At 36.8% G+C, this 13,993-nt stretch overlaps 1 protein-coding gene and 1 long non-coding RNA gene across 3 annotated transcripts in view; both read right to left on the bottom strand.

The window, feature by feature from the left end:
* DOK6 (docking protein 6) overlaps positions 1 to 13,993 on the bottom strand; it is a 447,352-nt gene that overhangs the window by 375,084 nt on the left and 58,275 nt on the right. The gene's annotated exons all lie outside the window — the stretch shown is intronic.
* LOC134738414 (uncharacterized) lies at positions 7,273 to 9,080 on the bottom strand. Its single transcript, XR_010124125.1, has 2 exons — positions 8,830 to 9,080; positions 7,273 to 7,406 (listed from the first exon to the last, which is right to left on the bottom strand). It is a non-coding gene; the product is annotated as an uncharacterized LOC134738414 (long non-coding RNA).

Raw genomic sequence — 13,993 nt, 5'->3', positions numbered from 1 at the left:
AACTGACAAAATATCTAAATTGGCTGTATACCAAAAATGTCTTAATTTATGTCTAAATTTATCTTAATTGAAATCTATACTATAATCTGGTGGTCTTTTTCTGTAACTGAAAACCTGTAGTAAATTTAAGAACTATTAAGTGCAATTTTGTATCATAAATTGGATCCTGGTACAGAGAAAAAAACATCAGTGGCAAAGCCCATGATATCCAAATAAAGTGTAGGGTTTAGTTAACAGTAATGTACCAATACTGGTTTCTTAGTTTTAATAAATGTATCATGGTAATGGAAGATGTTAACTTTAGAGGATACTGGATAAATAGTAAACTTCCTATACAATCTTGGTGAATTTTCTGTAAATTAATACTTATTCCAATAAAAAAATAATGAAATAAATGTGTATTATCAGAATCAGAAAACAACACTAATCTTACAATGGCATATATTGAATTTGTTTCTCAAAGAAAATGATCAAATTGACTGAGGAGGTTGTAGTTAGGAAACTAGAACATTAATTATTTTTCCCCTTTTTTTTAGATTAGGAAATAAAACAGTAAGTTTAAAGTGACTACTTTCTAATAATGATTTAAATAAAACAAAGGAGAAGAGGGAGGAGAAGGAATGGGAGGGGAGGAAGAACCAAATTAGATAGGTGTCAGATTAGAAATTCAAGCCCTAAAACGTGGATTTATGTTCAACGCGCAAGAAAATTCCTTAGAATAAATGATGGCTGATATAATTTAACAAGCAAATGCCCTATGCTAAAATAAGACTGCTAATCTGATTTTTAAACTATGCATGAAATATTAAGTCTAGTGCCCAAAATAGCATGTTTCGGAAAGCCTCTTCTCTCTTCCAGCACACTGAGCTAATGGGAGTATAGAATAAACACACACATATTCAAGTATTTTGTGAAGTATAGATTAATTTATCAATGCGATGAACATTAATACTTGAACACTCAGTTTAAGGTAATATTAGTGTAATTTTCTGTAGCTTAAAAGAAAGATAAGCTTAAAAGAAAGGTAAGTTTTCCTTACCATTTGTTAATGATAATACTTTTTTAAATTGCATTCACCACTGAAAAATTTTGTGACAGATTCGGCCTAAATGAGATCAAAGCTAAAGGCTCAAATACTACAGTAGTGTTCTTTTCACAGTTAGGTTTTAATAAACCAAATGTAGAAGGAAGGTAATGGATATGAAAACCTGATTTTAAGGTCAAATTCATGCGAATATGTAAGGTTATCTTCTTGGCTGTTGAACTGATAAATGAATATTGATCATGCAGGAAATCACTTTAAAAGTTATCAATGTTCAAAAATTTTTCTTTGACATTTCTATACAGTCACAGTATACCTAACCAAAAACAGGAATTGGGTCATCTTTGAATTTTAAAACATGCATAGAGTAGCCTGTACTAAATACACATTAGCTTCTATTCAAATATAAAATGAATAATGTTTTAGAGGAATGGAGGAATAAATACTGTTTATTTGCATCTTCAGGACTTCATATTTTTGGGGGATATAGAAGCTCAAGTCATAGCTGTCGAAAAAAATGAATGGTACAGTTAGACTCCCTCCTGCTTTAAGGTTTCCATTGCTACGGCAAACAAAGAAATACAATTAGAGACATAGCTTTATTTGATCAAAAACATAAAACGTATACTTTTTGATCTTGATGAAAGTTAAGGATCACTTGCTCCCAGGTACACCCTACTACCACTGTAGCCTCCAAGGGGACAAACTTGTCTCAGCAATCTGTGAAACTGATGCTTTGGGCTTAGAATGGATCTCGAAACCTGCTTCCACACTTGTGGGCTGATAGGATCCCCCAAAAGATAAATGTTGTTCTAAAGTTTATTTCAAACTTCAAATACATATTTCAAACAGCATTGTCACCATGGGATTGTCATATAAAGCACACAACAATATGTAGTCATCCATATACCAAATCTATCTTTAAAAATAATACTATTTTTATGCTACAAGTAGCCTATTTTATACATAAATTCAGTGATGGGGTTGTGCAGAGCACTCACAGAATTAAGACTTCAGGTAAAGCATATATCACCTGACTAATCCAAGTAACCTTTCACTGTGTATATAACCGCGGGAACTATAAGTTCCACTGGCCCCTTTAGATTCCTTCAGTCTCATTGTTCTCTGTCCTGCTGTCCTGGAGGCTGGTCTTCATGGATTGCATGAGTATGTTCCATGCTTCCAATTGGGTTCTGACAAAGGAAAGTTCCAGCAAGAGATGGCAGGAAGCAAGGAGGAGCACTGATTGTTCTCTCACTCCCTCTCTGCAGGCCGCAATCGGCCCTGATACCTGCTTCCTGCTACCTCTTCTCAAGCCCAATTCCTGATGGGTGGCCCCTTTCTCAAAGTCAACTCCAATGAGGGTCACCAATCCCTTCTCTCCTCCTGTGGACCTGGGGGTGGCAGAGGTCACCTCCTGCTTTCTCTTCTTTTTGGTTTCCCTAACCTGTCTATTAACTGCCATGTCCAGAGTAAGGCTTCTCTAATCCCTCCTTCTGAGAATGCCATTGATTTCCTCCGGGAACTCTGACTGATGAAGTGACTATTACACCTGCCTTCCAATAATCCCTCTGATTTCTCTTCTGCTCTTGAGAAAACAAAAACAAAATTCCTGAGTTCTCAGGTACTTACATTCAATATTAGACAAAGAGTTTAGGAATACCTAGAAAATGTTTTACTCTTATGTATACCCTTCATGTAGAAAAAATTCACATATATCCATATATCCAGAAAACAAAACCCATTCTTATATCCTAGGGAAAAATAATACATGATAAACTCACAAAAAAACGGCCTGTGAAGACTTGCATTTAAAATGTTGGGCAGCAAGTGAATTAACGCAGAAACAGGAAACCAAACACCCCATATTCTCACTTGTAAGGAAGTGGAACCTCCACCAACCCCAGGCCTCATGGATATAAAGATGGCAACAACAGACACTGGGGACTACTGGAGGTGAGAGGGGTGGGAAGGAGAGCGGCAAGGGCTGAAAAATGATTGGGTACTATGCTTACTGCCTGGGTGACGGGAACAATCATACTCCAAACTTCAGCATCACACAGTATACCCAGGTAACAAACTTACACAGGTACCCCTTAAATCTAAAATAAAAGTTAAAACAATGAAATAATAAAAAATAAACATTAGATAGCTATGATAAGTGGCTCATATTGTTTAATGTGTGTTTAGTAAAACTGGAAAGTTAACTTGTGTCTAATAGAATGAAATTTTTTTTTCTAGTGAAAGCAAGTAGGAATAGTTGTTGCATATTTACTACAAGAGCTGATAATATCTAAAGTGAACAATGACTTTTCAAGATATATATGAACAACATATAAAGTGAACAATGAATTTTCAAGATACATAGCTTGGGATGATGGCAGTAAAAATAGAGCTTTCTTGTTTCCAGGAACAAATTTGAGGTAAAGGCGGGGCCATCTAAATGAGGATTCACATAGGAAAGTATGTTCAGCAATGTTTGGCAGCAGAGAAAATGCCGAATTTCTCTCTGCAAAAGTTAAACTATTTGCCAATTCTGTGATAACGTTTTCCTATTTTTTCTTTGTTTCATACTTCTAATGTCAAATTTCTTGATTTTTGCAGTCTCATTAGGGGAACATTTCTAAATACTAAGTGGGAATTTATAATTAATATTAGTGCATTTCCACTGGGTCCAATCCTAATGCTCAGTGTTACTGCATGCCCTTGGAAACTACTTATTCCTGATAAGATCAATACTTTTGTTTTTCCAACTTCACTCTGTGAAAGTAAGATTCCAATACTCTCCTCTACCTAACCACATTTTCTTTTTTCCAATATGGTGGAATATGTTATACAAATGCTTATTCTGTTGTGCTAAAGTTGATTAAATTCCTAAAATATATAACTGGTTTTTATTAGCTACCTCATCCCTTCAGGAGTGACTTAGTGAGTTTTTTTCTTGATATGTTAAAGTCAATGCAAAATGTACCCTTCTGGAACTTGGAAGTGAAATAATTATTTGGTTCAAGTTTTATATTTTTGTGATATAAGAACATAAATTTTAAATATGAAGATACATTGTTGTTAAAACATTACATTCTGTTACATTGTTAAATTTAGTGCAAGTTTTTGCTATAGATAATTAAAATCACAGGCTGTAGGATTTCTAAAGGGGTTATATCCATTTGTTAACAAGAATTACAAAACTGAATTCATTTTTGTTTTGACAAGAATTATTCTAGCTCTGAATACACTGATTGTTAAATTTTGCACTGGGAAACCTTTTGAACTATTTTAGTTATCCTATGGCCAAAGATTTTCTTGCCAAAGAAGGCACTGGCAGTTCCCCAAGGAGTGCTATATAAGTTGGTTCAAAATCGAAAAATGGCATTATAAGAAGTTTCAACACATTTTCCAATGAATGGGCCTTTGGAATACATTAAACCATGTACAAACCATATCAAAAGTCAAATGCAAATTGCTTATAGGTAAAATTTTTATTTTAAAGATCTAAGCACATATTTTCTGATGAGTCTAAAATGAACAATACTTATTGATATTAGAATAAATCAGGTGAGAGTTTGCCTTACAACTGAAAAATTCAGCATCAGAGTCATTCAATCTTTCAAAGCTTTTCTCCTTCTCCAATACTTAGGGGGCCATGTTGCTTTTATAATTGTTCACACATGATTTCAAGAAAGAAAGTAAAAAAGGAAAATGAAAGAGAGAAAGGAAGAACAGAAGGGGGATGGAGAAGAAGGGAGAAGAAAGAAGAGGAAAGAAGACAGAGCAAAAACCAGAGAGAGAGTGTGTGAGAGAAACGGGAGAGGGAGGAAAGAAGGAAAGAAGCCCCCCCCCCCCACCAAGGACACATATAATAAAATCTATATTAACATATGAGGGATTTAAAAATATTTTGCAATGTATTTTCATTTCCTAAAAATTCTATTTTAATGAAGCTTCTTTCCATGATTTTTGGCTTCAACAGAAGGAAATAAATGTGTGATTGAGTCTGAAAGCTGAACTTCTTGAATTTTCACTGAGTCCTAAAATCTTGGGTGCATGGGGGAAAGGTGTGCACTTCCAGTAGGGCTGTGATAGAAAAACCCAGATAGGGTGGATAGTAAGCTAAAAGCAAGAGGGACAGCACAGAAGGAACGTATCCTGTTTCTATTTGTAATCGTAGGAGACAGTTTCCCTCCAGTGGATTCCATAGCAAGACATGTGGTCAAAGCCATTTAAAATCATTACATAGATTATTCGGTTGAGAAAGAACATGAAATAGTGGTTTAGAGTCTCTTTCCCTCAGCAACATTGTAACGTGGAAGGGATTCAAAAATCCCTGCATATGAGCTAGCAAGGACATGGGATTGGTCTGCCAGCGAGCCACTATGCTGAGGGTCTAGTTGTCCCCAGAGCATAGACTGACAGTGCTGGGTGCAAGACAGACTCCAGATAGAAAATACAGCTGATATGTAGCGATCTTCAATGGCTGAAAGAAATCAGATGAGTCTGAGTTAACAGGGACCACTAAGCCTCAACCACGACAGGAACCACTCTAGCTCCTGTGGTAATATGAGGGAACAAGATGTCACCATTGTGATCATATAAACTGATGGGGCCTTTTAACATCTTTTTGATATTTAAGTTTTCACTTAAAATTGTTTAAAAATTAGGGTTGCCATATTTAACAAATAAAAATACAAATAACTTTTATTTGTATTTTTCAATATTTTCAAAAATTATTCTTTGGACATATTTTCAAAAATTACTCATTGTTTACCTGACATTCAAATTTAACAGTATTCCTATATTTTACTTGGCAAGCCTATTTATAATGAAACAGCAAGTATGAACTTCTCTCTCATCTTTGGAAAGCAGGGTTATATCAGTTACATAAAATTAAAAAATTTACATAAAAATAAAATTTTTATAAAATTTACATAAAAATAAAAAAAATAATTTTTTCCCAACCAAGTTGATACTTAGCACTGCTATGAAACAAGGGAAGCAAATGCCAGCAACTGTCTTTGAAGAGGTTTCAAATAGTATGAGCTTTTTCAACATGGATAAGAACGAAAAACACAACAACATGATATGAATGATCTATGTTTGAAATTCTTTGATTCTTATAAAGAAGTTTTTGAATTGAATAACTCGTCTGCCTCTAGACCAGAGTCTGTGACTGAGGTCAAATGAAAAGAAAAAATAAATGTTTCTTTAAAGAAATAATGAGATCCCTTGTGTGTGTGTGTGTGTCTGTACGTGTATGTGTGTATGTTTATGTGTATATGTGTGTATGCATGTGTGTGCGTGTGTGTATGTGTGTGTGTTTTCAATTCTTCTGATGAGGGATTGGGAAGAAAGGCAAAGAAAAAGATTCTAGAAATAGTTGGAGAACTTCCTTTCCTGTGGGCATCAGTGAGCACTAGGGATGTGCGGGGCCCAGAGACCTGGCAGGAGGAGGAAGCCACCTTTTGTTTATTGCCACAATGAACAGATAACAATTCCAAGGCACATGCAATCTAGGAGAGCCCAGGTAGTGGACTTAGAACAGAAATCTGAGACCCTAAGGCAAGAATATGATGTGCCACCTTTTCTTCTAAGGTCTGCAGGTCCCTGAGGGTATTCTCATTATAAAGACACTCGGGAGAGTGGTACAGTGCAAGGAAGAAGGGAACCTCATTGTGTGCGCAGTAACCTTACCTTGCCTGGGCGCTCACACTCAGAATCTGGCCTGAATACGTTAGTAGGCCCACCTGTTTTTATTATATCTCTTTAACCTCAAGTGAAACAGGTATTTTAAGCAGTTTTCTGGCTTTTCGTAAATAAGAATCGGAGGAACTATTTCCTAGGTGAGGTTATGTCTCAGTTTTCTCATAAGTGAAATGGGAATATTTATGTTACCTAACTAAAGAGTTGTTTGGGAAAATCATATGAGACAATGCATGTAAAGCCCTGACCACAGTCCCTGCTGAGGAAATAAATGTAAACTAGAACAGTAATGCTACTACTTATTCCATAACCAACACTGTAAAGTAAGTAACTGTGCTAGGGGATAAGAAACCAGATTGCTTGAAACTTGAAATAAAAAATAGGGCAAAATAGAATTCATCATTGAGAGTAGAGGCAAATTGTATCAGGTGATTTGAAAGTTTCTCTATATTTCAGGCTCAACCAAGAACAATTATCTGTTTGAATAGAGCAAGTGACAGTTTTCCTGAAGCAAATGGCAATTCACTCACTTGCTCATTCGATATTTATTGATTAGACGTCTCTTTCAGCTGTAATATCACCAGAGCATCTTAAATGGTCTCCCTGATCCTTTTCTCTCTTCTCCCTGCAACCCCCCACCCACTTGTAACACAGCAGCCAGTGTTCTCTAAAAACAAAACAAAACAAAACAAAACAAAACTCATAAATCAGAGAAGGACGAATTCCTGCTTAAAACTGTCCAGTGTCTTCTCAGAGAACTGCAGATAAAATCCAAGCAGCGTGCCACAGCTTACAAAGCCCTACTCAGTTAAATCTCCCACTGACCTTTCCAAACATGTTATTCAATTCTACCCACCATATTCACCTCATTTTTGTTCCTCAAGTGCACCAAGTGTTTCCCTAACCTCCAAAAGCACTTCCCTGATCCACCGGTGGCTTCTGGCCTGGAGCCAGCAGGCGGCCTCCTCGCTGCCCTTCATCTCTGAAATCACCCTTTTTTTTTCGAGATGGAGTTTTGCTTTTGTTGCCCAGGCTGGAGTGTAATAGCGCGATCACAGCTCACCACAACCTCTGCCTCCCAGGTTCAAGCGATTCTCCTGCCTCTAGCTTCCCGAGTAGCTGGGATTACAGGCACATGCCACCACGCCTGGATAATTTTGTATTTTTAGTAGAGTCAGGGTTTCTCTGTGTTGGTCAGGCTGGTCTCGAACTCCCGACCTCAGGTGATCCGCCTGCCTCGGCCTCCCAAAGTGCTGGGATTACAGGTACAAGCCACCGCGCCCGGCTGCATCACACTTTAAAAAATCCTTCTACAGCATTTATCTTCATCTATTTTTTGTTTACTGTTAAGTATTCACTCTGAGCCCCCTCCTCTAAAATGAAAACTTTAATAGGACCTGACTGCTTTATCCCCAGCACCTAAGTCAGAGTCAACAACCACATGTTAAGCGAATGAAAATTTCTTACGCTTTGTTCTCCGCTCGTTTACCAGCATCTTTTCCACACAACTTTCTGGAGAAGGCCATGTATGTACATATATATGTATTCCCTCCCGCCCCACCATTCAGGCCCCATGTTATTGCTTTCTCTCACAGTCCCGGATACTAAGCAGAGAGTCTCCGGGGCGGGGAAGAAAGGGGCAGGGTAGGGTGGGATCCGCAATGAGTGAGTCTCATGGGGTGGGATGGACAGTGCTGGACCAACAAGACCTAGAATAAATGACTGAAGGAGGGCCAGGGCATCCTCAGCTCTAAACAGGTGCGCCTGGGGGCCACCGGCACTGAAGGTGTTTCGTTCCCATCCATTCCAGCAAGGCCAGGCCAGAGAAGGAGAGTTTCCTGGCTCCAGCCTCCCTATGTGCAAGTCCTGCAAAGGGGTCTCCTGTTTGGCTATGCGATGAACAAAGATAGCTCAGAAGCTCCCAGCTTCCAGAGTCACGTGGGGCTGGGCCTGAGAAAAGCAAGGGTGAATGAAGGGCAGTCCTCGCTTTCTGGAAGACTAGCACCTCAGAGCCTGCTTGAACCGTTTTCCCTCCTGCTGACCCCTGGACTTGGGGCCAGACCTACACACGCCAAGGAATGGGCACACACCATTCCTCTTGTGAAGTTCACAAAATACAGACTGGTCAGCAGTGGGAAAGGATCATAATGCTGTGGTGGCAGCAGCCTGTTTTTTCAAAATCAATTTCCCCTTCAGATGGGGAAGAAAGTTGAAGTTGTAGTCGGTGCGCGCTAAGGCTGGATACCCAGCGGGTAGGGGAGATCGGGCACTCGGTTCAAGTAGGCCACGATGAGATAAGGTTGGAGCCCAGGCTGAAGAGCACCCGAGCGACCCAGAAGCAGATGCCGTCACTTCCTGGGGAAGGGTCGGCACAAACAGTCCTTAAAGGGGCAGCTGCAGGAGCCAGTGGCACGGGAGACAGTGGGGGTGCCTCTGCCGCGCTCCACCCGCCTGTGGCTCCTGTCCAACCTCGCCGATGGCGTCCTGCCCTCTCGTGCCACGAAGTTCACGGCATCCCCACAGCAGCGATCTCCGGGGCGGCAGTGCCCAGGCTCTGGCGAGGCAGCCGGCAGGAAGTAGGCTAGCAGCACCAAGCCCGAGATGAGCACGCAGGCAACCATGATGTTTGTGATTTCCGGCGGATGATGAGCAAGTAGATGACGTCAGTCTCCCCTGGGCTATCTGCTGCGCCACCCTAGTGGCGGCAGATCACCCCAGGCGAAGGTTATAGATCATACGAGTTTTCAAATAAAAACCATCAAAAAAAAAAAAACCGTAATTATCATCTCTATGAATTTTTAAATTACCTTTCCCTATCCTGCAAAGCAAACACACAAAGTTAAAATGACTTGCATTTGATATAGTTTATTATTTAAGTGAAGGGTGAGAATAAAAAGCAGTCTTATTTAAACTTGTATAAATCTAATAATTACTAGTAATAAATAAAATAAGGTAAAATCTCCTTATTTTATGAAATTATCAGTACTCAGCACACACTAAATATTTAAAAATCTGTATTTCTAGTTCTGACTCCTTGGGCCCTTGCCCCACAATTGCTGGTTGCCATTCCGTGTCACTCTTCCTCTTTATGTTGCTTTGAAGTCACTATCAGCAATATCAAAGTCATTCACTTCCTAAGCAAACCCGCAGTTCCTTCAGTAGCATCATCTTCATCCTCTCCCCTGACCTATCAGATAGAGAGGGTATCATTTTCAAAAGTAATTCCTCGCACACCTCCTTTGTCCCAAATATCCAAGTAGTCAGAAAATCCAGGTGCAGCTTACTCTGAAGTGTGTCACAGTTTCCTCCTTTGCTTTTATTTTTAAAAATCTCCATTTTTATCTAGAGCTATATCTCTCTAGTAGTATTCAAGTTTGTGTCTTTATATTCTAAATTCTTTCTGCTCTAGTCCATCTTGCATGCAGCCGCAATAAATTTTTCAAATCTATGACTATTACCACACCTAATCTAAGTTTGAAATCTAAAATTGCCCTACATTGTATATCTCTTATGAGATTGTATATCATATGACATTGTGTATCATATGAGATATGAAATATTTTTAAGATCTTTCAACCTCTATTTCTCTATGAAGCCACATCCCTGCTTCTCAGATCTCAGAAAACAGAGCACAGATAAACTGACAGACTATGTGGGAAATCTATATACCAAGCCATACACTCCTCAAGAGTATAGACGCTGCCAATTACCTCACAGAGGACCTGGTGTATAGTAGGCAGTTGAATTTATAGTGTGTGTTATTGCATTGAGCTTAACTGAATTTTATTTTTAATTTATAGGGGTACATAATAGTTACACATATTTATGGGGCACATATGACATTTTGATACAAGCATATAACATGTAATGATCACATTAAGGTAACTGGGCTACTTCCAAGTGTTTCAAATTCTAAGTGTGGCGGAATTTAATGGCAAAATCTGCTCAGTGACATGTTTCTATTTGTTAAATAAGTATTCATTATTTGTTTCCTGAAATACAGGAACCTCCTTTACAGTATACAAAGAAAATAATTCCATTATAATGAGAAATATCAAATTGTCACCATATATAATGTCAGCTATGTATATTATATAAGCCAAAGAATGATACATGAACCATGATAATCACCTAAGGAGGATAAATGATGAATTAATAATGAGAAACACAGTAAGAAACGAGGGAATTCGCATTTCATTTGAAAATATAATAACTTCAAAATTAAATCATTGCCTATTGCATGGCATAGTGCTTTTCAAAACTGCAAGCTGTCTCTCCATGCTATTATTTACAATACAATTCAGGGGCTATCAGAACCCCTTCAAGTCCCTTTGGAAACTGTGTTGTCTGTCACTTCTAATACAGATATCACAACAATAATAATAATTATAAATAGCAAGACTCACAGCTAATGCATACTTCATATTAACAAATGATACAGGAAATTGCATATTTACACAAACTCCTCAGGTAATTATGTTAACAGTAAGTAACTATCTGGTGGCACACAAAAGGATAGGTTTCCTAAAAAACACAGATTTTTTTATTACACGAGAGATAAGAAATTGTGATTGGATAATATCTAGATGATTTTATAGAAAACGTGCTAAATTATCATTTTTTGCAACATTATGAGCCAAATATAAATTAGTCAAATATAGATGAGGAAAGCAAGTTGTATTTCCTTGGATAACTATGAAATGAACCACATAAACTATGTTTCACATAAACCTAAAGCCACTCATATTTTCATATATTATACTTCCTATAATATAAGACTATATTCCTGACTCAAAATGCAAAATGAATCACCTCATATTCCTGATTCAAAATAAATTCTTATTTAGTTCACTGTCGAATTTTTTATTTGTGTTACAGGAAGCACTTGTTTTTTACTTCATTCATCTTTATCATTTAAAAATGGTCTATGATCTTATATATGAACTGTCAATAGCTCCAGGAATTACTGTGTTTACCATATGACCTCTTCTATTTAGGCAGCTATAATAGAATATGGTGTGTTTTCATAACTTATTCAGTCATTTCTTAATCTTATCCTCCTCTTTATGACATTATTAAATAAGGCAGTGGCTAATAGTCTGCATCATATTATGCAGACAGAATTGATCCTTACCAAAAATTTTACTAAGGTTAAAATGCGTCATTCTGATCTCTTTGATGTTGCTACTTATTTATTACTTCCTAAGCGCTGAATGCCTTCACGGTCTTTCCTCCTTCCTATTTAAGAAAACAAGAAAAGTGAAAACAAAAAATGAAAGAAAGTTACTATTTCTCCCAGTATCAATATAAAAGTAACTTGGATTATTCACCAGAAAAGAATATTTCATTACGGACACAGAAGAGGGGTCCTTCTCTCCTTCTTTCCTTTCTTTTTTCCTTCCTTCTTTCCTTCTTTCCTCCCTCCCTCTTTCCCTCCCTCTTACTTTTTCTTCTTTTTTTTCCCTTGAGTCTTTGGGATTTTTCAGATTATATCACACACATCATTAGCTGATCAATGAATAAGTCAGAGATTCTCCCTTATGATCTCATACAGCTTTCTTTTTTGTTTGTTTTTGAAAAATTTTTCAAACACAAAAGTATGTAAAATTTTATAGTAAGTTTAAATTTAACAGTTTGAATGTTCCTCAAAAAATTAAGACTAGAACTACCGTAAGATTCAGCAATCCCAAGTCTCGATATATGTTCAGAAGAAATAAAAACACTATCTCAGGGATAACTCTGCATTCTCATGTGCACTGCAGCATTATTGACAACAGCCAAGATATAAAAATATAAAATCAATGTTTGTGTGCATCGATGAAAGAACGGATAATGAAAATGCAGTATAGATGTACAGTGGAATATTATTGAGCCTTAAAAAAGGAAGGAAATCCTGACATTTGTGACATCATGAATGAATCTGGAAAACATGCTAAGTGAAATAAGGCAGGCATGGAAGGACAAATGCTGCATGATCTCACTCATATGTGGAATCTACAAAAAGCAAACTCATAAATGCTCAGCATAGGATGGTGGTTGCCAGGGGCTGGAGGAATAGAATAATGTTTGTCAAAGGGTTCAAAATTTCAGCTAGACAGGATGAATAAGTTCACAAAATCTACTGTACAGCATGGTAACTATAGTTGATAATAATGTATACTTACCAAATTCTAAGAGTGTGGATCTTAGATGTTCTCACAACAAAAAATATGTCAGGTGAAAGTTTAGTAAGCTTAATTAAACTATTTCACAATGTATAAAGCATCATGTCATACACCATATATAATTTTTATTTATCAACTATATTTATAAACTAAAATGTTTAAGGTATCAACTATACCTTTAAAAATTTAAGACAATAGAATACTAGAAATTTTATTTTATATAGTTCTATCACATAAATACAAAAAGAATTCAATATCTTCTTATGTAAACGAAAATACAAATTTATCCATATCTGATTTCCATTATTTTATATTCTAAGAAAACTAAAGCTCCTTCAATTATGGATAGAAATCAAACATGCCATACAAGAAAATTAGCGAACTGACTTCCAGTTGTGTATGTATGTACAATCTTTCCCCCCATTATTGGGTTAAACAAACTTTAGCTGTGAAGAACATGGAACTAAACCGAATGAACAAAGGTCTTTCTTTCGTTTATTAGTATTAAATAACCAATTACAATATGTAAAGATGCTACAAGGAGAGATAAATAATTTTAAATAGAAGTTAATCTGGATTACATTTAAAGAGCATTTACTTTGAAAAGTGTGATCTGAAATTTTAAAATAGAGGTTTTGTCTTTATTGTTGTTCTTGGAAACAGATCCTCCAAGCATTTCAACTGCCAATACTTTCCTAGACTAATTTGAAGTGCCCTGCTTAATTTTATGTAATAATATCCTAGATCTTTAAATACATTCTGTAGTTTACATTGTTCATAGTTAAGACTGACTTTCTTCACAATTAGCGCAAATTGCAAACATTTTATTGAAAAATACAAAATATCCACAGTTTTAGCTACAGAACTTTATAGATGATGTCAACACAATATTTTATAGATTATTTTCCCTCATTAATTTTGCAGGGCAAAAATCTTCACTGAACATCTCTGTCCTAGACTGAAGATGGTGAAATAAAAATACCATTGTGTATTAGCTTCCTCTTCTCATAATCTAATATAAAGTCCAATTAAATAAATATCAAACTGCTGTCACCAAATTTTCAGTATATCTGAAGCTGAAGATACAAAG

This window comes from Pongo pygmaeus, chromosome 17, assembly GCF_028885625.2.
Source record: "Pongo pygmaeus isolate AG05252 chromosome 17, NHGRI_mPonPyg2-v2.0_pri, whole genome shotgun sequence".
In the NCBI taxonomy this organism is placed as follows: domain Eukaryota; kingdom Metazoa; phylum Chordata; class Mammalia; order Primates; family Hominidae; genus Pongo; species Pongo pygmaeus.
Note: the sequence above shows the minus strand (reverse complement) of the source record. Positions and strands in the feature narration are given on the sequence as shown.